This window comes from Chiloscyllium plagiosum, unplaced genomic scaffold (assembly GCF_037043375.1).
Source record: "Chiloscyllium plagiosum isolate Xiang-an unplaced genomic scaffold, Cpla_swu_hap1 HiC_scaffold_35, whole genome shotgun sequence".
NCBI classification, from domain to species: Eukaryota; Metazoa; Chordata; class Chondrichthyes; order Orectolobiformes; family Hemiscylliidae; genus Chiloscyllium; species Chiloscyllium plagiosum.
Window position 1 is genome coordinate 62785734 of NW_028270173.1, and position 26552 is coordinate 62812285.

The 26552-nt window shown below is 48.8% G+C and overlaps 1 pseudogene; it reads left to right on the forward strand.

The window, feature by feature from the left end:
- Positions 1-17222: 17222 nt before the first annotated feature.
- Positions 17223-23694, forward strand: LOC122541205 (interferon-induced very large GTPase 1-like; annotated as a pseudogene).
- Positions 23695-26552: the final 2858 nt, after the last annotated feature.

A 26552-nucleotide genomic window follows, 5' to 3' on the forward strand; every position in this document is an offset into this window, starting at 1 on the left:
GACCCTGCACCATCCTGTTACTGCTGTCCCTGCACCATCCTGTTACTGTTGACCCTGCACCATCCTGTTACTGCTGTCCCTGCACCATCCTGTCACTGCTGTCGCTGCACCATCCTGTCACTGCTGTCCTTGCACCATCCTGTCACTGCTGTCCCTGCACGATCCTGTCACTGCTGTCCCTGCATCATCCTGTCACTGCTGTCCGTGCATCATCCTGTTACTGCTGTCCTTGCACCATCCTGTTACTGCTGTCCCTGCACCACCCTGTCACTGCTGTCCTTGCACCATCCTGTCACTGCTGTCCCTGCACCATCCTGTCACTGCTGTCCTTGCACCATCCTGTCACTGCTGTCCCTGCACCATCCTGTCACTGCTGTCCCTGCACCATCCTGTTACTGCTGTCCCTGCACCATCCTGTCACTGCTGTCCTTGCACCATCCTGTCACTGCTGTCCCTGCACCATCCTGTCATTGTTGTCCTTGCACCATCCTGTCACTGATGTCCCTGCACCATCCTGTTACTGCTGACCCTGCACCATCCTGTCACTGCTGTCCCTGCACCATCCTGTCACTGCTGTCCCTGCACTATCCTGTCACTGTTGTCCTTGCACCATCCATTTACTGCTGTTGCTGCACCATCCTGTTATTTGCTGTCTCTCACCCATCCTGGTACTGCTGTCCTTGCACCATCCTGTCACTGCTGTCCCTGCACCATCCTGTCACTGCTGTCCCTGCACCATCCTGTTACTGCTGTTGCTGCACCATATTGTTATTTGCTGTCTCTCACCCAACCTGTCACTGCTGTCCTTGCACCATCCTGTTACTGCTGTTGCTGCACCATACTGTTATTTGCTGTCTCTCACCTATCCTGTTACTGCTGTCCCTGCACCATCCTGTCACTGCTGTCCTTGCACCATCCTGTCACTGCTGTCCTTGCACCATCCTGTCACTGCTGTCCTTGCACCATCCTGTCACTGCTGTCCCTGCACCATCCTGTCACTGTTGTCCTTGCACCATCCTGTCACTGATGACCCTGCACCATCCTGTTACTGCTCACCCTGCACCATTCTGCCACTGCTGTCCCTGCACCATCCTGTCACTGCTGTCCCTGCACCATCCTGTCACTGATGTCCCTGCACCATCCTGTTACTGCTGACCCTGCACCATCCTGTTACTGCTGTCCCTGCACCATCCTGTTACTGTTGACCCTGCACCATCCTGTTACTGCTGTCCCTGCACCATCCTGTCACTGCTGTCGCTGCACCATCCTGTCACTGCTGTCCTTGCACCATCCTGTCACTGCTGTCCCTGCACGATCCTGTCACTGCTGTCCCTGCATCATCCTGTCACTGCTGTCCGTGCATCATCCTGTTACTGCTGTCCTTGCACCATCCTGTTACTGCTGTCCCTGCACCACCCTGTCACTGCTGTCCTTGCACCATCCTGTCACTGCTGTCCCTGCACCATCCTGTCACTGCTGTCCCTGCACCATCCTGTCACTGCTGTCCTTGCACCATCCTGTCACTGCTGTCCCTGCACCATCCTGTCACTGCTGTCCCTGCACCATCCTGTTACTGCTGTCCCTGCACCATCCTGTCACTGCTGTCCTTGCACCATCCTGTCACTGCTGTCCCTGCACCATCCTGTCATTGTTGTCCTTGCACCATCCTGTCACTGATGTCCCTGCACCATCCTGTTACTGCTGACCCTGCACCATCCTGTCACTGCTGTCCCTGCACCATCCTGTCACTGCTGTCCCTGCACTATCCTGTCACTGTTGTCCTTGCACCATCCATTTACTGCTGTCGCTGCACCATCCTGTCACTGCTGTCCCTGCACCATCCTGTCACTGCTGTCCTTGCACCATCCTGTCACTGCTGTCCCTGCACCATCCTGTCACTGCTGTCCTTGCACCATCCTGTCACTGCTGTCCCTGCACCATCCTGTCACTGCTGTCCCTGCACCATCCTGTTACTGCTGTTGCTGCACCATATTGTTATTTGCTGTCTCTCACCCAACCTGTCACTGCTGTCCTTGCACCATCCTGTTACTGCTGTTGCTGCACCATACTGTTATTTGCTGTCTCTCACCTATCCTGTCACTGCTGTCCTTGCACCATCCTGTCACTGCTGTCCTTGCACCATCCTGTCACTGCTGTCCTTGCACCATCCTGTCACTGCTGTCCCTGCACCATCCTGTCACTGTTGTCCTTGCACCATCCTGTCACTGATGACCCTGCACCATCCTGTTACTGTTCACCCTGCACCATTCTGCCACTGCTGTCCCTGCACCATCCTGTCACTGCTGTCCCTGCACTATCCTGTCACTGTTGTCCTTGCACCATCCTGTTACTGCTGTCCCTGCACCATCCTGTCACTGCTGTCCTTGCACCATCCTGTCACTGCTATCCTTGCACCATCCTGTCACTGCTGTCCCTGCACCATCCTGTCACTGCTGTCCCTGCACCATCCTGTCACTGCTGTCCCTGCACAGGCCTGTCACTGCTGTCCCTGCACTATCCTGTCACTGTTGTCCTTGCACCATCCTGTTACTGCTGTTGCTGCACCATCCTGTTATTTGCTGTCTCTCACCCATCCTGGTACTGCTGTCCTTGCACCATCCTGTCACTGCTGTCCCTGCACCATCCTGTCACTGCTGTCCCTGCACCATCCTGTCACTGCTGTCCCTGCACCATCCTGTTACAGCTGTTGCTGCACCATACTGTTATTTGCTGTCTCTCACCCATCCTGTCACTGCTGTCCTTGCACCATCCTGTCACTGCTGTCCCTGCGCCATCCTGTCACTGCTGTCCTTGCACCATCCTGTTACTGCTGTTGCTGCACCATACTGTTATTTGCTGTCTCTCACCCATCCTGTTACTGCTGTCCCTGCACCATCCTGTCACTGCTGTCCTTGCACCATCCTGTTACTGCTGTTGCTGCACCATACTGTTATTTGCTGTCTCTCACCCATCCTGTTACTGCAGTCCTTGAACCATCCTGTTACTGCTGTCCTTGCAACATCCTGTCACTGCTGTCCCTGCACCATCCTGTCACTGCTGTCCCTGCACCATCCTGTCACTGATATCCCTGCACCATCCTGTCACTGCTGTCCTTCCACCATCCTGTCACTGCAGTCTTTGCACCATCCTGTCACTGCTGTCATTGCAACATCCTGTCACTGCTGTCTTTGCACCATCCTGTTACTGCTGTCCCTGCACCATCCTGTTACTGTTGACCCTGCACCATCCTGTTACTGCTGTCCCTGCACCATCCTGTCACTGCTGTCCCTGCACCATCCTGTCACTGCTGTCCATGCACCATCCTGTCACTGCTGTCCCTGCACCATCCTGTCACTGCTGTCCCTGCATCATCCTGTCACTGCTGTCCGTGCATCATCCTGATACTGCTGTCCTTGCACCATCCTGTTACTGCTGTCCCTGCACCATCCTGTCACTGCTGACTTTGCACCATCCTCTCACTGCTGTCCCTGCACCATCCAGTCACTGCTGTCCTTGCACCATCCTGTCACTGCTGTCCTTGCACCATCCTGTCACTGCTGTCCTTGCACCATGCTGTTACTGCAGTCTTTGCACCATCCTGTCACTGCTGTCCTTGCACCATCCTGTTACTTGCCATCTCTCACTCATCCTGTTAGTCCAGTCCCTGCACCATCCTGTCACTGCTGTCCTTGCACCATCCTGTTACTGTTGACCCTGCACCATCCTGTTACTGCTGTCCCTGCACCACCCTGTCACTGCTGTCCTTGCACCATCTTATTACTGCTGTCCTTGCACCATCCTGTCACTGCTGTCCCTGCACCATCCTGTCACTGCTGTCCCTGCACCATCATGTTACTGCTGTCCCTGCACCATCCTGTCACTGCTGTCCTTGCACCATCCTGTCACTGCTGTCCCTGCACCATCCTGTCATTGTTGTCCTTGCACCATCCTGTCACTGATGTCCCTGCACCATCCTGTTACTGCTGACCCTGCACCATCCTGTCACTGCTGTCCCTGCACCATCCTGTCACTGCTGTCCCTGCACTATCCTGTCACTGTTGTCCTTGCACCATCCATTTACTGCTGTTGCTGCACCATCCTGTTATTTGCTGTCTCTCACCCATCCTGGTACTGCTGTCCTTGCACCATCCTGTCACTGCTGTCCCTGCACCATCCTGTCACTGCTGTCCCTGCACCATCCTGTCACTGCTGTCCTTGCACCATCCTGTCACTGCTGTCCTTGCACCATCCTGTTACTGCTGTTGCTGCACCATACTGTTATTTGCTGTCTCTCACCTATCCTGTTACTGCTGTCCCTGCACCATCCTGTCACTGCTGTCCTTGCACCATCCTGTCACTGCTGTCCTTGCACCATCCTGTCACTGCTGTCCCTGCACCATCCTGTCACTGTTGTCCTTGCACCATCCTGTCACTGATGACCCTGCACCATCCTGTTACTGCTCACCCTGCACCATTCTGCCAGTGCTGTCCCTGCACCATCCTGTCACTGCTGTCCCTGCACTATCCTGTCACTGTTGTCCTTGCACCATCCTGTTACTGCTGTCCCTGCACCATCCTGTCACTGCTGTCCTTGCACCATCCTGTCACTGCTATCCTTGCACCATCCTGTCACTGCTGTCCCTGCACCATCCTGTCACTGCTGTCCCTGCACCATCCTGTCACTGCTGACCCTGCACCATCCTGTCACTGCTGTCCCTGCACCCGCCTGTCACTGCTGTCCCTGCACTATCCTGTCACTGTTGTCCTTGCACCATCCTGTTACTGCTGTTGCTGCACCATCCTGTTATTTGCTGTCTCTCACCCATCCTGGTACTGCTGTCCTTGCACCATCCTGTCACTGCTGTCCCTGCACCATCCTGTCACTGCTGTCCTTGCACCATCCTGTCACTGCTGTCCCTGCACCATCCTGTCACTGCTGTCCCTGCACCATCCTGTCACTGCTGTCCCTGCACCATCCTGTTACAGCTGTTGCTGCACCATACTGTTATTTGCTGTCTCTCACCCATCCTGTCACTGCTGTCCTTCCACCATCCTGTCACTGCTGTCCCTGCGCCATCCTGTCACTGCTGTCCTTGCACCATCCTGTTACTGCTGTTGCTGCACCATACTGTTATTTGCTGTCTCTCACCCATCCTGTCACTGCTGTCCTTGCACCATCCTGTTACTGCTGTTGCTGCACCATACTGTTATTTGCTGTCTCTCACCCATCCTGTTACTGCAGTCCTTGAACCATCCTGTTACTGCTGTCCTTGCAACATCCTGTCACTGCTGTCCCTGCACCATCCTGTCACTGCTGTCCCTGCACCATCCTGTCACTGATATCCGTGCACCATCCTGTCACTGCTGTCTTTGCACCATCCTGTTACTTGCAGGCTCTCACTCATCCTGTTCCTGCTGTCCCTGCACCAACCTGTTACTGCTGTCTTTGCAGCATCCTGTTACTGCTGTCCCTGCACCATCCTGTTACTGCTGTCCCTGCACCTTCCTGTTACTGCTGACTCTGCACCATCCTGTCACTGCTGTTCCTGCACCATCCTGTCACTGCTGTCACTGCACCATCCTGTCACTAATGTCCTTGCACCATCCTGTTACTTGCCGTCTCTCACTCATCCTGTTACTCCTGTCCCTGCACCATCCTGTTACTGCTGTCCCTGCACCATAATGTTACTGCTGTCCCTGCACCACCCTGTCACTGCTGTACTTGCACCATTCTGTTACTGCTGTCCTTGCACCATCCTGTCACTGCTGTCCCTGCACCATCCTGTCACTGCTGTCCCTGCACCATCCTGTTACTGCTGTCCCTGCACCATCCTGTCATGCTGTCGTTGCACCACCCTGTTACTGCTGTCCCTGCACCATCCTGTTACTGCTGTCCCTGCACCTTCCTGTTACTGCTGACCCTGCACCATCCTGTCACTGCTGTTCCTGCACCATCCTGTCACTGCTGTTCCTGCACCATCCTTTTACTGCTGTCCCTGCAACATCCTGTTACTGCTGTCCCTGCACCATCCTATTACTGCTGACCCTGCACCATCCTGTTACTGCTGTCCTTGCACCATATTGTTACTGCTGTCCTTGCACCATCCTGTTACTGCTGTCCCTGCACCATCGTGTTACTGCTGTCCCTGCACCATCCTGTTACTGCTGACCCTGCACCATCCTGTACTGATGTCCCTGCACCATCCTGTTCCTGCTGACTCTGCACCATCCTGTTACTGCTGTCCCTGCACCATCCTGTTACTGCTGACCTTGCACCATCCTGTTACTGCTGACTCTGCACCATCCTGTTACTGCTGTCCATGCACCATCGTGTTACTGCTGTCCCTGCAACATCCTGTTACTGCTGTCCCTGCAACATCCTGTTACTGCTGTCCCTGCACCATCCTGTTACTGCTGACTCTGCACCATCCTGTTACTATTGTCCTTGCACCATCCTGTCACTGATGTCCCTGCACCATCCTGTTACTGCTGACCCTGCACCATCCTGTCACTGCTGTCCCTGCACCATCCTGTCACTGCGGTCCCTGCACTATCCTGTCACTGTTGTCCTTGCACCATCCTGTTACTGCTGTTGCTGCACCATCCTGTTATTTGCTGTCTCTCACCCATCCTGGTACTGCTGTCCTTGCACCATCCTGTCACAGCTGTCCCTGCACCATCCTGTCACTGCTGTCCCTGCACCATCCTGTTACTGCTGTTTCTGCACCATACTGTTATTTGCTGTCTCTCACCCATCCTGTCACTGCTGTCCTTGCACCATCCTGTCACTGCTGTCCTTGCACCATCCTGTTACTGCTGTTGCTGCACCATACTGTTATTTGCTGTCTCTCACCTATCCTGTAACTGCTGTCCCTGCACCATCCTGTCACTGCTGTCCTTGCACCATCCTGTCACTGCTGTCCTTGCACCATCCTGTCACTGCTGTCCTTGCACCATCCTGTCACTGCTGTCCCTGCACCATCCTGTCACTGTTGTCCTTGCACCATCCTGTCACTGCTGTCCCTGCACCATCCTGTTACTGCTGACCCTGCACCATCCTGTCATTGCTGTCCCTGCACCATCCTGTCACTGCTGTCCCTGCACTATCCTGTCACTGTTGTCCTTGCACCATCCTCTTACTGCTGTTGCTGCACCATCCTGTTATTTGCTGTCCCTCACCCATCCTGGTACTGCGGTCCTTGCACCATCCTGTCACTGCTGTCCCTGCACCATCCTGTCACTGCTGTCCTTGCACCATCCTGTCACTGCTGTCCCTGCACCATCCTGTCACTGCTGTCCCTGCACCATCCTGTTACAGCTGTTGCTGCACCATACTGTTATTTGCTGTCTCTTACCCATCCTGTCACTGCTGTCCTTGCACCATCCTGTCACTGCTGTCCCTGCACCATTCTGTCACTGCTGTCCTTGCACCATCCTGTTACTGCTGTTGCTGCACCATACTGTTATTTGCTGTCTCTCACCCATCCTGTTACTGCAGTCCTTGAACCATCCTGTTACTGCTGTCCTTGCAACATCCTGTCACTGCTGTCCCTGCACCATCCTGTCACTGCTGTCCCTGCACCATCCTGTTACAGCTGTCCCTGCACCATCTTGTTACTGCTGTCCCTGGCTCATCCTGTTACTGCTGTCCTTGCACCATCCTGTTACTGCTGTCCCTGCACCATCCTGTGACTGCTGTCCTTGCAGCATCCTGTTACTGCTGTCCCTGCACCATTCTGTTACTGCTGTCCCTGCACCTTCCTGTTACTGCTGACTCTGCACCATCCTGTCACTGCTGTTCCTACACCATCCTGTCACTGCTGTCCCTGCACCATCCTGTCACTACTGTCCTTGCACCATCCTGTTACTTGCCGTCTCTCACTCATCCTGTTACTCCTGTCCCTGCACCATCCTGTTACTGCTGTCCCTGCACCATCCTGTTACTGCTGTCCCTGCACCACCCTGTTACTGCTGTCCCTGGCTCATCCTGTTACTGCTGTCCTTGCACCATCCTGTTACTGCTGTCCTTGCACCATTCTGTTACTGCTGTCCTTGCACCATCCTGTCACTGCTGTCCCTAAACCATCCTGTCACTGCTGTGCTTGCACCATCCTGTTACTGCTGTCCCTGCACCATCCTGTCATGCTGTCGTTGCACCACCCTGTTACTGCTGTCCCTGCACCATCCTGTTACTGCTGTCCCTGCACCTTCCTGTTACTGCTGACCCTGCACCATCCTGTCACTGCTGTTCCTGCACCATCCTGTCACTGCTGTTCCTGCACCATCCTTTTACTGCTGTCCCTGCACCATCCTATTACTGCTGACCCTGCACCATCCTGTTACTGCTGTCCTTGCACCATATTGTTACTGCTGTCCTTGCACCATCCTGTTACTCCTGTCCCTGCACCATCTTGTTACTGCTGTCCTTGCACCATCCTGTTACTGCTGACTCTGCACCATCCTGTTACTGCTGTCCGTGCACCATCCTGTTACTGCTGTCCCTGCACCATCGTGTAACTGCTGTCCCTGCACCATCCTGTTACTGCTGACTCTGCACCATCCTGTTACTGCTGTCCCTGCACCATCCTGTTACTGATGTCCCTGCACCATCCTGTTACTGCTGACTCTGCACCATCCTGTTACTGCTGTCCCTGCACCATCCTGTTACTGCTGTCCTTGCACCATCCTGTTACTGCTGACTCTGCACCATCCTGTTACTGCTGTCCCTGCACCATCGTGTTACTGCTGTCCCTGCAACATCCTGTTACTGCTGTCCCTGCAACATCCTGTTACTGCTGACCCTGCACCATCCTGTTACTGCTGTCCTTGCACCATATTGTTACTGCTGTCCTTGCACCATATTGTTACTGCTGTCCTTGCACCATCCTGTTACTGCTGACTCTGCACCATCCTGTTACTGCTGTCCCTGCACCATCCTGTTACTGCTGTCCTTGCACCATCCTGTTACTGCTGACTCTGCACCATCCTGTTACTGCTGTCCCTGCACCATCGTCTTACTGCTGTCCCTGCAACATCCTGTTACTGCTGTCCCTGCACCATCCTGTTACTGCTGACTCTGCACCATCCTGTTACTGTTGTCCTTGCACCATCCTGACACTGATGTCCCTGCACCATCCTGTTACTGCTGACCCTGCACCATCCTGTCCCTGCTGTCCCTGCACCATCCTGTCACTGCGGTCCCTGCACTATCCTGTCACTGTTGTCCTTGCATCGTCCTGTTACTGCTGTTGCTGCACCATCCTGTTATTTGCTGTCTCTCACCCATCCTGGTACTGCTGTCCTTGCACCATCCTGTCACTGCTGTCCCTGCACCATCCTGTCACTGCTGTCTCTGCACCATCCTGTTCCTGCTGTTGCTGCACCATACTGTTATTTGCTGTCTCTCACCTATCCTGTCACTGCTGTCCTTGTACCATCCTGTCACTGCTGTCCTTGCACCATCCTGTTACTGCTGTTGCTGCACCATACTGTTATTTGCTGTCTCTCACCTATCCTGTAACTGCTGTCCCTGCACCCTCCTGTCACTGCTGTCCTTGCACCATCCTGTCACTGCTGTCCTTGCACCATCCTGTCACTGCTGTCCCTGCACCATCCTGTCACTGTTGTCCTTGCACCATCCTGTCACTGCTGTCCCTGCACCATCCTGTTACTGCTGACCCTGCACCATCCTGTCATTGCTGTCCCTGCACCATCCTGTCACTGCTGTCCCTGCACTATCCTGTCACTGTTGTCCTTGCACCATCCTCTTACTGCTGTTGCTGCACCATCCTGTTATTTGCTGTCTCTCACCCATCCTGGTACTGCGGTCCTTGCACCATCCTGTCACTGCTGTCCCTGCACCATCCTGTCACTGCTGTCCTTGCACCATCCTGTCACTGCTGTCCCTGCACCATCCTGTCACTGCTGTCCCTGCACCATCCTGTTACAGCTGTTGCTGCACCATACTGTTATTTGCTGTCTCTTACCCATCCTGTCACTGCTGTCCTTGCACCACCCTGTCACTGCTGTCCCTGCACCATTCTGTCACTGCTGTCCTTGCACCATCCTGTTACTGCTGTTGCTGCACCATACTGTTATTTGCTGTCTCTCACCCATCCTGTTACTGCAGTCCTTGAACCATCCTGTTACTGCTGTCCTTGCAACATCCTGTCACTGCTGTCCCTGCACCATCCTGTCACTGCTGTCCCTGCACCATCCTGTTACAGCTGTCCCTGCACCATCTTGTTACTGCTGTCCCTGGCTCATCCTGTTACTGCTGTCCTTGCACCATCCTGTTACTGCTGTCCCTGCACCATCCTGTTACTGCTGTCCTTGCAGCATCCTGTTACTGCTGTCCCTGCACCATTCTGTTACTGCTGTCCCTGCACCTTCCTGTTACTGCTGACTCTGCACCATCCTGTCACTGCTGTTCCTACACCATCCTGTCACTGCTGTCCCTGCACCATCCTGTCACTACTGTCCTTGCACCATCCTGTTACTTGCCGTCTCTCACTCATCCTGTTACTCCTGTCCCTGCACCATCCTGTTACTGCTGTCCCTGCACCATCCTGTTACTGCTGTCCCTGCACCACCCTGTCACTGCTGTACTTGCACCATTCTGTTACTGCTGTCCTTGCACCATTCTGTTACTGCTGTCCTTGCACCATCCTGTCACTGCTGTCCCTAAACCATCCTGTCACTGCTGTGCTTGCACCATCCTGTTACTGCTGTCCCTGCACCATCCTGTTACTGCTGTCCCTGCACCTTCCTGTTACTGCTGACCCTGCACCATCCTGTCACTGCTGTTCCTGCACCATCCTGTCACTGCTGTTCCTGCACCATCCTTTTACTGCTGTCCCTGCACCATCCTATTACTGCTGACCCTGCACCATCCTGTTACTGCTGTCCTTGCACCATATTGTTACTGCTGTCCTTGCACCATCCTGTTACTCCTGTCCCTGCACCATCTTGTTACTGCTGTCCTTGCACCATCCTGTTACTGCTGACTCTGCACCATCCTGTTACTGCTGTCCGTGCACCATCCTGTTACTGCTGTCCCTGCACCATCGTGTTACTGCTGTCCCTGCACCATCCTGTTACTGCTGACTCTGCACCATCCTGTTACTGCTGTCCCTGCACCATCCTGTCACTGCTGTCCTTGCACCATCCTGTTACTGCTGACTCTGCACCATCCTGTTACTGCTGTCCCTGCACCATCGTGTTACTGCTGTCCCTGCAACATCCTGTTACTGCTGTCCCTGCAACATCCTGTTACTGCTGACCCTGCACCATCCTGTTACTGCTGTCCTTGCACCATATTGTTACTGCTGTCCTTGCACCATCCTGTTACTGCTGTCCCTGCACCATCGTGTTACTGCTGTCCCTACACCATCATGTTACTGCTGACTCTGCACCATCCTGTTACTGATGTCCCTGCACCATCCTGTTACTGCTGTCCCTGCACCATCCTGTTACAGCTGTCCTTGCACCATCCTGTTACTGCTGTCCCTGCACCATCCTGTTACTGCTGTCCCTGCACCATCGTCTTACTGCTGTCCCTGCACCATCCTGTTACAGCTGTCCTTGCACCATCCTGTTACTGCTGACTCTGCACCATCCTGTTACTGCTGTCCCTGCACCATCGTCTTACTGCTGTCCCTGCAACATCCTGTTACTGCTGTCCCTGCACCATCCTGTTACTGCTGACTCTGCACCATCCTGTTACTGTTGTCCTTGCACCATCCTGTCACTGATGTCCCTGCACCATCCTGTTACTGCTGACCCTGCACCATCCTGTCACTGCTGTCCCTGCACCATCCTGTCACTGCGGTCCCTGCACTATCCTGTCACTGTTGTCCTTGCACCATCCTGTTACTGCTGTTGCTGCACCATCCTGTTATTTGCTGTCTCTCACCCATCCTGGTACTGCTGTCCTTGCACCATCCTTTTACTGCTGTCCCTGCACCATCCTATTACTGCTGACCCTGCACCATCCTGTTACTGCTGTCCTTGCACCATCCTGTTACTCCTGTCCCTGCACCATCTTGTTACTGCTGTCCTTGCACCATCCTGTTACTGCTGACTCTGCACCATCCTGTTACTGCTGTCCGTGCACCATCCTGTTACTGCTGTCCCTGCACCATCGTGTTACTGCTGTCCCTGCACCATCCTGTTACTGCTGACTCTGCACCATGCTGTTACTGATGTCCCTGCACCATCCTGTTACTGCTGACTCTGCACCATCCTGTTACTGCTGTCCCTGCACCATCCTGTCACTGCTGTCCTTGCACCATCCTGTTACTGCTGACTCTGCACCATCCTGTTACTGCTGTCCCTGCACCATCGTGTTACTGCTGTCCCTGCAACATCCTGTTACTGCTGTCCCTGCAACATCCTGTTACTGCTGACCCTGCACCATCCTGTTACTGCTGTCCTTGCACCATATTGTTACTGCTGTCCTTGCACCATCCTGTTACTGCTGTCCCTGCACCATCGTGTTACTGCTGTCCCTACACCATCATGTTACTGCTGACTCTGCACCATCCTGTTACTGATGTCCCTGCACCATCCTGTTACTGCTGTCCCTGCACCATCCTGTTACAGCTGTCCTTGCACCATCCTGTTACTGCTGACTCTGCACCATCCTGTTACTGCTGTCCCTGCACCATCGTCTTACTGCTGTCCCTGCAACATCCTGTTACTGCTGTCCCTGCACCATCCTGTTACTGCTGACTCTGCACCATCCTGTTACTGTTGTCCTTGCACCATCCTGTCACTGATGTCCCTGCACCATCCTGTTACTGCTGACCCTGCACCATCCTGTCACTGCTGTCCCTGCACTATCCTGTCACTGCGGTCCCTGCACTATCCTGTCACTGTTGTCCTTGCACCATCCTGTTACTGCTGTTGCTGCACCATCCTGTTATTTGCTGTCTCTCACCCATCCTGGTACTGCTGTCCTTGCACCATCCTGTCACTGCTGTCCCTGCACCATCCTGTCACTGCTGTCCCTGCACCATCCTGTTCCTGCTGTTGCTGCACCATACTGTTATTTGCTGTCTCTCACCCATCCTGTCACTGCTGTCCTTGTACCATCCTGTCACTGCTGTCCTTGCACCATCCTGTTACTGCTGTTGCTGCACCATACTGTTATTTGCTGTCTCTCACCTATCCTGTTACTGCTGTCCCTGCACCATCCTGTCACTGCTGTCCTTGCACCATCCTGTCACTGCTGTCCTTGCACCATCCTGTCACTGCTGTCCTTGCACCATCCTGTCACTGCTGTCCCTGCACCATCCTCTTACTGCTGACCCTGCACCATCCTGTCAATGCTGTCCCTGCACCATCCTGTCACTGCTGTCCCTGCACTATCCTGTCACTGTTGTCCTTGCACCATCCTGTTACTGCTGTTGCTGCACCATCCTGTTATTTGCTGTCTCTCACCCATCCTGGTACTGCTGTCCTTGCACCATCCTGTCACTGCTGTCCCTGCACCATCCTGTCACTGCTGTCCTTGCACCATCCTGTCACTGCTGTCCCTGCACCATCCTGTCACTGCTGTCCCTGCACCATCCTGTTACAGCTGTTGCTGCACCATACTGTTATTTGCTGTCTCTCACCCATCCTGTCACTGCTGTCCTTGCACCATCCTGTCACTGCTGTCCCTGCACCATCCTGTCACTGCTGTCCCTGCACCATCCTGTCACTGCTGTCCTTGCACCATCCTGTTACTGCTGTTGCTGCACCATCCTGTTACTGCTGTCCCTGCACCTTCCTGTTACTGCTGACCCTGCACCATCCTGTCACTGCTGTTCCTGCACCATCCTGTCACTGCTGTTCCTGCACCATCCTTTTACTGCTGTCCCTGCACCATCCTGTTACTGCTGTCCCTGCACCATCCTATTACTACTGACCCTGCACCATCCTGTTACTGCTGTCCTTGCACCATCCTGTTACTGCTGACTCTGCACCATCCTGTTACTGCTGTCCGTGCACCATCCTGTTACTGCTGTCCTTGCACCATCCTGTTACTGCTGACTCTGCACCATCCTGTTACTGCTGTCCGTGCACCATCCTGTTACTGCTGTCCCTGCAATATCCTGTTACTGCTGTCCCTGCACCATCGTGTTACTGCTGTCCCTGCACCATCCTGTTACTGCTGACTCTGCACCATCCTGTTACTGATGTCCCTGCACCATCCTGTTACTGCTGACTCTGCACCATCCTGTTACTGCTGTCCTTGCACCATCCTGTCACTGCTGTCCCTGCACCATCCTGTCACTGCTGTCCCTGCACCACCCTGTTACTGCTGACTCTGCACCATCCTGTTACTGCTGTCCCTGCACCATCGTGTTACTGCTGTCCCTGCAACATCCTGTTACTGCTGACCCTGCACCATCCTGTTACTGCTGTCCTTGCACCATATTGTTACTGCTGTCCTTGCACCATCCTGTTACTGCTGACTCTGCACCATCCTGTTACTGATGTCCCTGCACCATCCTGTTACTGCTGTCCTTGCACCATCCTGTTACTGCTGACTCTGCACCATCCTGTTACTGCTGTCCCTGCACCATCGTGTTACTGCTGTCCCTGCAACATCCTGTTACTGCTGACCCTGCACCATCCTGTTACTGCTGTCCTTGCACCATATTGTTACTGCTGTCCTTGCACCATCCTGTTACTGCTGACTCTGCACCATCCTGTTACTGATGTCCCTGCACCATCCTGTTACTGCTGTCCTTGCACCATCCTGTTACTGCTGACTCTGCACCATCCTGTTACTGCTGTCCCTGCACCATCGTGTTACTGCTGTCCCTGCAACATCCTCTTACTGCTGTCCCTGACCCATCCTGTTACTGCTGTCCCTGACCCATCCTGTTACTGCTGTCCCTGCACCATCCTGTTACTGCTGCACCTGCACCATCCTGTTACTGCTGTCCCCGCACCATCCTGTTACTGCTGCACCTGCACCATCCTGTTACTGCTATCTCTCACCCATCCTGTTACTGCTGTCCCCGCACCACCCTGTTACTGCTCTCCTTGCACCATCCTGTTATTGCTGTCTCCCTGAAAGTTACAGAATACTGAAACTTACAGTATACTGAGAGTACTGGATAGAGTGGATGTGGAGAAGATGTTCCACTGGTGGGATCAACCTAGGACCCAAGGGTACAAACTCCGAGTGAAGGGACACCCCTTGAAAACCTTGACAACTGAGATGAAGAAACATTTCTGCAGCCAGAATGTTGTTAATCTGTGGAACACATTGTTGCAGAAAGCTGGGGAGGCCAGTCATTGAGCATGTTTCAGACAAATGTCAATAGGCTCTTGATTGGTAGGGACATCAAGAATTACTTGGTGCGTATGGAAGAAACATGTCAGCCATGATATGGTGGAGCAGATCCGATGGGCCAAATGACCGAATTCTGCCCCTGTATCATATGATCTATGGTTTATGGTTTTGTGGGACCACTTAGTTCTGCCTATCACTTGCTACCAATGCAATTTGACATGCAGGAAGTCCTGATCTATAATTTCATAAGGTTGATACCTCATTTTCAAGTATGCCTGGTGCTGCTCCTGACATGTTCTCCTGCACTCTCCATTGAGCCAGGGTTGGTTCCCTGGCTTGGCAATTGTAGAGTGTGGGATATGCACAGCCAAGAGCTTGCAGGTTCTGTTGGAGGACACTTTGCCTGCTGCTAATGGTTCAATGTCACCTCATGGATTCCTGTTCTTAAATTATTTGATCTTATTGAAATTGGAATTAATCAGCAAGGTCACACAACACAATGGACAGTATCCTCAATATGAAGGTGAGTTTTCAACTTCATAAAGATTTTACAAAGGTCAGTCCTACCAATACTGTCATGGACAGATGCAGCAATAAAAAATAGATTGTTGAGACATGGTCAAGTACATTTTACCCTCTTGTTGGTTCCTCACCACCTACTGGACACCCAGTCTAACAGCACTGTCCTTTTGGACTCAACCAGCTCGATCAGTAATTGGGCTAGCAAGCCATTGTTAGTGCTGGATTTTGAAATCAACCACCCAGATGCATTCTGTGTCCTTGCCTGCCACCCTTCCTGCTTCCTCCAAATGGTGATCAATTAGAGGAATACTGATTATTCAGTTGAGGTAGGGTGGTGTAGCATGATGTTTCCTTCCCCATGTTTGACCTGATATGCCATCAATCAATATGAACTCCTGTCATGATTCCCTCTCGATTGTATACCACTGCAGCATTCCCTCAGCTGAACCAGTCCTGACAGAGGGACAAGACATACCCAGGGATGACAATGGTGGTGCCTGCATGGAAGATGCAGTTGTAAGAGTATGACTACATCATTCCTGAAGAAGGGCTTATGCCTGAAACGTCGATTCTCCTGTTCCCTGGATGCTGCCTGACCTGCTGCGCTTTTCCAGCAACACATTTCCAGCTACATCAGACTGGTGCTTCACAACAAATGTTGGGCTCGGTCTCAGAAGTTAGAAGCAAGGACTTTCAAATGTTGACAGGGCTGTATACATTTCTGTCATTCCTTGTGCCTAGATCAAAGCCAGGTGGTCTGGTTTGATTCCTTTTTGGTTTTCTGACATTTTGCACCAACTGAGCAGCTTGATAGGTCATCTCAGAGGACATTTAAAACTTAACCTCTGTTGTGGTCTGGAGTCACATATCAGCAAGATAGGGGAAGGATAGCAGATTTCTTCCCTAGTGCAATAGTGTTTTCTTGGTAATGGTTGATGATTCCATGGTCAGTGTTACTGACACCAGCTTTCCAATTCAACAGTTATTCCAACAGGTGTCATGATAATATTAAAGCCATGTTTTCAGAGCATTAGCCTCAGCCTTTGTGAGTATCAATTACATCACTGCCTCCTCACAAGCTATTTTTTTTCTCTTCATCCCCTTCCTTGACTTTCTTTTTGCCTCCATTTCCTATTCTCTGTTGAGGTATTCTGTCTTTCAAATTCCCTGTGGCAATTTTAAGTACTCCTTGAACTTCCTGAATGCTTGCCACTATCACAGGCTTGACTCCTGAAGAGACGATCCTTTAATGCCCTTCTTTTCACAGTAGTTCATCAAATGTTTTGTACATCAGATAATTATCAAATTTTGTGAAAGGATCTCCAACCAGTGTGATACAGTGTTTATAATAACACATTATTACATTCACAGTGAAATCTTTCTCCAATCTTGTGTTGTTCACCCATTTAATATTTTCATCAGTTTCAGCACAACCTGAACCTACCCTCCATTACCCAGAATTGACTGACACTGATATGAAACCGGACCTGAGTGAGTCTCATACGCAGAATGAAATTGGGCCTACTGAGGAATTACAAACAGGTGCTGGAGCATCACAACATATCCCAGTTGAATGGAATGAAACAACAATTGAGCAGAAACAGAGTTTACTCCAAACAAAAACTTCAACTCCTGAAAACAATGTTTTTGATATTAATACAATAGAACATACTGCAGCCAACCGTATTACAGAACTATTAACCCAGCTAGGCTTAGAAAGCAAAACATTGTCCCTGAGTGACGTCCTCAACATAAGCACAGAAACACTTCAACATAAATTACCAGATTCCCCTCAGGACATTCCAGGATATTTTCTCCAGAATTTAATGATGGTCAATTCAGAGGCAAGAAACTTGAAATTCAAACCCACTAAGAAGTAAAATCAGTCAGACTGGAGAAGCTTGGATTTTCTCTCTCAGGATAGAAGCTGTGAAAGCGAATACCATCCCCTGGATATCATTGTCTCTATTTTCCTGTGTGCTGATCCATTCCTGCTGCAGGAGCTGATGGTAAAGATGTCCCTGTGCCAGTTTGCATTGCCACTGTTACTGCCTGCTGGGAACAAGGGCTGCATCTTCCTACTGTGGGCTCTGCGCTCCATTGTGAAGAAGTGGTGCCCACTATCACTCCGAGATAGTGCAGGTTTTAAGGAAACAAACATGGTGACCACCAACATTCCCATCTTTTCCTTCATTAGACTCGGTTCTTGTTCCATCTCCAAATTTATGATTCTAAATAAAGTCCTCAGCCGTTCTCAGCAACATCATAACTTCTTTATTCATGCCGACATGGAATGTGGCAATCTATCACGTAGGATTTTTGATGGTCTTGTTGAGTTGTGCTGGTACCTGCCCAGTGGCAGTGTGGATTTGGATCTTTTCCCAGAGCCAATGACTATATTAAACCTTCGAGGTGACGCTAAAGTGTTGCACACACAGGTTCAGTTTCTGACAAACATTTCTTCGGCTGTTTTTCTTTGGATTGATAATGTTGACAATGATACAAGCAAGATCCTGAAGTCACTGACCCAGTGCCCTGCAAGTATATACATAGTACTCACTGGGAATAGTGTGAGCAGTGAGACTAAACAACACTTAAAGGAACTTATTGATTCCTCAGTGTGGAAGCAGAATCAAATATTAGCACGGGTAATGAGAAACAATGCAGAGTTTACTGAGGCACTGCAATCTATATTAAGACAAGTCCTGGTAAGAACCTATCAGGAGATAACTAGCCAAGGCCTCAGGAGTTTGGAGAAACTGGCAAAAATTGCAAGTGTCAAGGGGATTGTAATACCTGAGGAAGAAAAACTGTGTTCACTTGGCAAAGCAAGATCTGAAAGCATTTACAATTATATTGAAGGAAAAGCCATTAACCAATTCAAATCGGAAAGCATGTCATTTCAGGGTCACACTTGGCAGCAGATTTCCAAAATAGAAAAACAACAATGTCGCCCAAAAAAATCAGAGGAGAAGTCAATGCAAATGTATTGTAATGACCTTGAAGAAGAGAAGAGCAAACTTTAAAAACAGCAGCGAGCAAAAGGAATATCAGCTGATATGAAAAGATTCATTGCAGCCCTGACACACAGCGATGAGAGAAAATATGTGCTGCAATGGATGAAATTTGGGTTGGATAGCAAATCGAGAGAGACTCTCTCTGTTTTACGTGATGAGTACAAAGCTCTGTATGAGAAATCTCAGGAGCTGTCACAACAGAAAGATTCTACAACCAATAAACTGCTACAGCAACTTGATCAACAGATAACTGCCAATGCCCTTGGACTTGAACACTTCATGCGAGAAATCGGTCTGATCTACGAAACACTGATAAACCAGGAATATCACGATAAGGAAGAGAGTCACCTTGTGCAAATGCTACCCAACACTGTCGCTAACCTATTGTTGGATGAGTTCCCTCTGGAACTCGTCGATGGAGATGTTTCCAACATCCCTTTACAGTGGGTCACTGATGTACTAAAGGCAGTTGAAGACAGGATTAGCAGAGAGACCAGTATGTTTGTACTGACGGTGCTGGGTGTGCAGAGCACAGGCAAGTCCACACTTCTCAACACCATGTTTGGTTTGCAGTTTGCTGTGAGCAGTGGGCGATGTACCCGTGGAGCCTTCATGCAGCTCATTAAGATTACAGGAGATCTGCAGAAGGAGCTGGGCTGTGGGTACATCATGGTGATCGACACTGAGGGGCTGAAAGCACCAGAACTATCAAACATTGACGGCAGCTCTGAACATGACAATGAGCTTGCCACCCTAGTGATCGGACTAAGCGATGTAACATTGGTAAATATGGCCATGGAAAACTCCACTGAGATGAAGGATGTGCTTCAGATAGTGGTCCATGCATTTATACGAATGGGAGAGGTGGGGAAAAGGCCAGTTTGTTACTGTGTTCACCAAAATGTCAACGATGTGTCTGCTCATGACCAGAATATCAGAGGCCGCAAACATCTGCTGGAACAGCTGGATGAGATGACACGAGCAGCGGCAATAATGGAAAAACGAGATCGACAATTCAGTAAGTTATCGGATGTTCTGGAGTATGATGCGATGGAGAATAATTGGAACATCCCAGGCCTGTGGCACGGGAATCCACCCATGGCAGCTGTCAATAGTGGCTACAGTCACAAGGTGTTTGAGCTGAAGAAAAGGCTTTTTCAGAACCTGAAAGAGAATACAAAGAAACGGAAACCGTCAACCATCTCTGAGTTCATCCAATGGACTAAACCCTTGTGGACTGCGGTGAAATATGAGAATTTCATTTTCAGTTTCCGGAACAGTCTGGTAGCTGAAGCTTACAAGGACCTTTCTGTTGCGTACACAGATGTGGAGTGGGATCTGAGGAAAGAGATACATTCCTTCTTGGGAAGAGCACAGAACAGAATTTTTAGTACAAATCAGGATCCAGGAGAGGAAGCTGTTAGTTTAAAAAGCGAATTGATTGTATTTCTTGATGAACAGAAAAGAAAAGCACTCCAGAAATTGAAGGAATACTATTCCACAGGCCATAACACAAACCTTGTTGAAAAATACAGGGAGGATTTTATCTGGAGCACTGAATCTCTGATCATTGAACGTCAGATATATGTGGACAAGAAGTGTGATGAAGCCGTGCAGAGGAGGAGAGCTCTGCAGAAGCTGAATGATATAAAGGAAAACTATGAGTCAGATTGAAGAAGAGGTCAATAAACTTCTGCAGCAGTACAGTCAAGAAAATAAGGAGATGGATGAAACACAATTGAAGGAAGTGTTTGAGAAAATGTGGCAGAACACAATTTCAAAATTTAAACATTTACCATCACAAGAAGCCAATATTATGAAGGACATGGAACAGAGTCTACGCCAGAGCATGCTCACAGACACCAAACTCCTCAACCAGAAACTGAGCAATAAATCCCTCTCTGAACTGAAGGATGAAAAACTCCAAATCAATCATAATCACGTTGAATCAACTGCATTTTATTCCAGGCTTGTGCATAACCCGATGTATTCAATATTCAGTACAAAAGCCCAGGAACTGTGTGATGAGTGGGTGAAGGAGTGTAAACAGTTTGTAATGAAGAAAGTGAAACAGGAGCAGGACTATGATTCTAACCATTGCCGAGAACTCCTGAGAGCCATAGACATGAAAATCCAGAAACACAAGGATCAAAAATTCACCTTTACTGAACATTTCAGGGTAGATTTTAAACTTCACACATGTGGGTTTGCACTTAACCAGTATGAAGAAATGCATGAAAGGTTTAGGAAGAAAAATGATCCTCTGGAACAATTAAAAAAGGAGAAATCAGCTTACTGCCAAAGCTTTATGGATATCTACCAGGAGAAAGATCACACCAAACAGAGAGCAAAAATGTTCTGTGAAAATTGCCTGATCCCAGCCACAATGCAAGCTGTTGATAACAGACTGGGAATGGAAATTGTTCAGCACATGAGGCAGCATTGCAAAGGAGGGAAATTCTTGTAACGGAAAAACTTACAAGTGGCTCTGATGCTGCATTTGAAGGAGAAAGACAGTTTTGATGAGTATTATCGATACTTATAGCACAGCACATCATTCCAATTAGACTGGCTGAAAGAACAAGTTGTCCAACACTGTGCAGCCACAAATAATGACCAAATTCCTCTGCTGTGCTCTCTCGCATTGAATATTCTGCATAAGATTGTCAATCCATTGAAGGAAGCTCTAAAGGATATTACAGACATGACTGATGGGAGTTCTTTAGCTGATGTTGTTCAGGCATTTAAAAATAAACTGTGTGAGGAGATACAGATTCCACAGGAGAAGTTGGGACCTGTCATTTTTCATTCTGAAAAGGTTAACCCACAGGACTTTATCCAGGAAATTGCAAGTTTTATCAGTACAAATTATCTGACTGACAGGATAAAAGATTGGGGGAAGGATGTTGCTAAGAAAATTACTGCTCTCCCATCAGATCCAGCTGATGAATTTTATACAATGTTATGTGGTTGTGGGGAGCGGTGTCCCTTCTGTGGCGTCCTGTGTGATTGCACGAATAGGGAGCACACACAGCGCATTGCTGAATATCACTGGAGCCAAGGGCTGAATGGACATAAACATCATAAGACCGGGCACCTTGTATCAGAAAATTGCACAACAGATGTTGCTGGTGATTCTTCTTTCAGGAATGAAGATACTGGAGGGGCATGGTTTCTTGACAAGAAATACAGGGAATTGAATAAATGGTATGGTTCCTGGAATATTCCTCCTGATACCAGCATAAAAACATCAGCCTTTTGGAAATGGGTCTTATATAAATACAATAAAAAGTTCGCTGAGAAATACTCAGCAGAACCAGCAGAGAACATTTCCAGCTGGAACATGCCCTGGGATACAATTACAAAAGACATTGAAGATAAATACAAGGTGATGATTAATGAGTTCTACTAACTCATTAATTTTAATGACTTTGTTTGAAGCTGAGAAGATCCATCACCTTCCTCCACCAAATGCATCTCAAAGACCTTCTCCCTGGTCTCTCCTTGCCTCACCCCTCTCCTACACGCATTCTCCATCCTGAGCTCTTCCAATCGCATTCCTCTAGTGCCTAGACCTCTCTCCTCAGTTTGTAGCACTGTGAGCTTAGTCAGGATTCCTGCTTGTTGCTCACGGCTCAGCTGCTATTTTTCAAATCACAAAAGTATTTCCCCTATTGAAGTCATAGCCAGTCCCACAATGGTGGACAATTGCTCACAGCCACTATAGTTTTATTACTAACTCTGCTGAAAATCTGGTCCTCTGCTGAGGTTGTGATTTGGGTTTTGTGATATCCAGCTGAAATTCTCCAGACTATTTAACGGATTTCAAGAATTTGATTTCAAGGTGACCTTTAGGCTGAAATGTTACATAGGTGGTGAAAGCCCATTTACTTCAGTGGTTCTCAGGTGTAAAAATGTAAAAGGTTAGTAGAGGGGCAGTGGTAGTGTCCCTATCTCCGAGCAAGGAGGCAAGGGTTCAGTACCTACCAGCTTCACATGTGTTTTAACATCTCTGTACAGTTAGATTGTAAAATATCTAAAAAGTTAATTTTCATGCTCATCCTTTAGTGAAGTTGTTTCATAACAGGTACCTAAAACTGAGTCATGGACTGTCTCTGTAATTTACAACGTACAAATATCTGAAAAATCCTTGTGGAGTTAGAGCGCTGTTTCAGAATCCTTTCTGGGGTGGACTCTCCCAATGTTGGTTCAATAAACAATTGTTGGCCTATACCTTGATGCCCCTGAGGTTATAATGTCTCCCACAACAATTCAATTCCCTTTTTGTGAGTTCTATATCAGAGGAGAAATAACTGCTTAGAATCTGTGAAGCATAAAAACCTTATGATGATCATCCAACATCAAACAATATAAATATACAATAGACCCATGAGGATCTAAAAGTAGAACCCATGGAGTTCACTTTCACTTTTGACTATGGAGACCTTAACCTTAAACTGCATTTTTACTTTCTTCGTGGTAATTGGTCTATTGTTTATTTTTATGATTTTAATTTTTTTGCAGTTAAATAAGAATGCCATTACCTGGTCATTATATATCAGTATCTACAATAAATCATTAATTACTATCCAGAAATAACTAATACCAGTAACAGATTTCTGTTGGTGTAATCTAGAGAAGTGAAATATTAGAATAACATTTATACTATGTTACTCTGATAGGTGTTATAACTTGATTGTTTCTAATATTCTCTTCAAATAATGCAATAGGAGATTAAAAATAATGTGGTCTTTTCCATGATTAAATAGTATGTGAAGCCTGGCAATGTTATCTGCTTGGTCAAATTCTTTTTTGTAATGATTTTAACAATGTCAAGACATATTCTTAAATTCTAAATGCAAGGATTTGGAGGTTTAATTCTGCAATAAATAAAAACTTAAAAACCAGTTAATAGTGTTTGAATTTAATTTAACCAGAATTTTCTTTAAGTTTGCAAGAAGTGTTTCTGCATTCCATTGGTAACTATACTTTAATTAAGTGATTGTCTTTGAAACCGTGTAAACTTTAATCACAGTTACCATCTGCTTGTCAAGAAAACAAATAATTAATGCAACTTAGCGTCATCTTTCATGACAACAAAATATCTGAACAAAGTTGTATAGAGATCCACTGACTGGAGGATGGATGTCTCAACTTACAAGTGGTCCAGACATTCTGATTACTGTTGGAACAGAATCAACTGACAGTAATCCTCCTTAAATTTACCCATTTCCTGTTGACAATTCTTTCTGGCCAAGGGTGCCTGGTTTGGACTTACCTGAACCTGTCCACCAGAGGAAACTAGAGAGAAATCCACTCAGTACAGGTGGAGGCTTGCTGGCCACATTTCCATGGTACTTGCTGCCTTGATTCCGAAGTTAAAGATCCCAAAGGCACTTTGACAGAAACTGAGGAAAGGTAAGTGTGAAATGTAAGTGAGGGGGAAGGGTGACAAGTGGATCAGGTGTTGGGTGAGTGAAGGTGAGCTCGAAACGAATGGACTGGCCTAGAGAAGGATTGGTAGTACCCACAGAACTGGACTGATGCAATGTGGGAGCAGGGTGGTGGTGGGGACAGAGGTTCATGGCAAGTTCATTGCCAAGTCCAGCTGGATTGCCAGGCAGAGTTGGGGGTGGCGTTGGGTCCAGCAGATCAGGGCTGGCAACATATGGCAGGTCCAGGTGTATGGGTTGTCATTCTAGAGAGAGCCAGAGATCAAGGAGGTAGAGGGGATCGGTGGTGAGTTGAGCATTCAATTTAATAGTTACCCAGGACTTACATTACATTTTAATCCTCTCAATTTTCCTCGATCACTATTAAGCTTAAATGAATCAGGACCCTTGCATTCTACCATTTTAATGGACACACTTGGATTCAAATGTAGGGAATAGCCCACAGGAAAATTCAGTTTCATGGACAAAGTGGTGGTGATGAAGGGCTTATGCCTGAAATGTCCACTCTCCTGCTCCTCAGATGCTGCCGGACCTGCTGTGCTTTTCCAGTGCCATCCTTATTGATTCGCACTTATCCAATATCTGCAAGTCCTCACCTTCTCCAAAGTGGTGGTGAGCTGCCTTCATGAACTGCGATAGTCCATGGGTTTAGGGATACCCATAATCCAGCTAAAGAAGGAATTCCAGGATTTTGATCCAGCGCCAGTGAAGGAACAGTCATATATTTCAAGTCACGATGGTGAGTGGCTTGGAGGGGAACTTGCAGGGAGTGGTGTTCCCATGTATTTAATTCCCTTGTCCTTCCAGCGGGAAATGATCATGGATTTTGAAGGTGGTGTTTAAAGATATTTGGTGAATTTCTACAGTGCATCTTGTAGACAGTACAAATTGCTGCCACTGAGCATTGATGTTTGAGGGAGTGGTTGCTTGTGGATGTGGTGACAATCAAGTTGGTCGCTTTGTCTGGAATAGTATCAAGCTTCTTCAGTGTTGTTAGAGCTGCACCCTTCCAGACAAATGGGGGATATTCCATCACTCCTGATTTGTGCCTTGTCGATCATGGATAGCCTTGATGAATCACTAATCTTCTTCATGTATTGGGCATTCTTCCAGGTGGCTGAAACCAAACTGACCTAGGTAGCGACCTCTGACCCTGAAAGAGTCTGGTGTCAGGGTCTCTACTGCTAGTCTTTGAGGAAAGGAATGACCCCCACCCACCCAAATCCCACCCCCCACAACCAGGACCACCAAATTTCTGTCTGTAGAATCATAGAACCCCTATGAGGATCTAAAATCTGGATTTAGGCTGTTGTCAGGAGCAACCATTTAATGCACGCCTTTACCAACAACAAAATGGCTTCTCAATGCGAGTAACATAATCAAACAGGTTCTAGGCTGTAAATTAGCACTGTGTTTAAAATGGCTTTTTAACCCTACTAAAGGCTGAACTAACTAAATCAAAGATTAGCAAACAATGCTCCCTTCACAGTATGGAATTAACCAAGCTGGATAAGAGATTACTAACCGTCCTAGCTGGCCTTGTGGACACAGGTGAAGAGAGATAAAATGTGCAAAACAAAGTTTGTTTCCAGGAAATGCCATTTGGTTAATCTGCTGTCCATAATGTCATTTAGAGTCATAGAATCATAGAGATATACAGCATGGAAACAGACCCTTCAGTACAACCTGTCCATGCCGACCAGATATCCCAACCCATTCTCGTCCCACCTGCCAGCACCTGGCCCATATCCCTCCAAACTTTCCTATTTATATACCCATCCAAATGCCTTTTAAATGTTACAATTGTATCAGCCTCCACCACTTCTTCTGGCAGCTCATTCCATACACATACCACCCTCGGCGTGAAAACATTGCCCCTTAGGTCTCTTTTATACTTTCCCCTCTCATCTAAACCTGTACCCTCTTGTTCTGGACTCCCAGACCCAGGGAAAAGACTTTGTCGATTGATCCAATCCATGCCCCTCATGATTTTGTAAACCTCTGTGAAGTCACCCCTCAACCTCAGACGCTCCAGGGAAAACACCCTTAGCCTGTTCAGCCTCTCCCTATATCTCAAATCCTCCAACCCTGGCAACATCCTTGGAAATCTTTTCTGAACCCTTTCAAGTTTCACAACATCTTTCTGATAGGAAGGAGACCAGAAATGCATGCAATATTCCAACAATGGCCTACCCAATGTCCTGTACAGCTGCAACATGACCTCCCAACTCCTGTACTCAATACTCTGACCAATAAAGGAAAGCATAC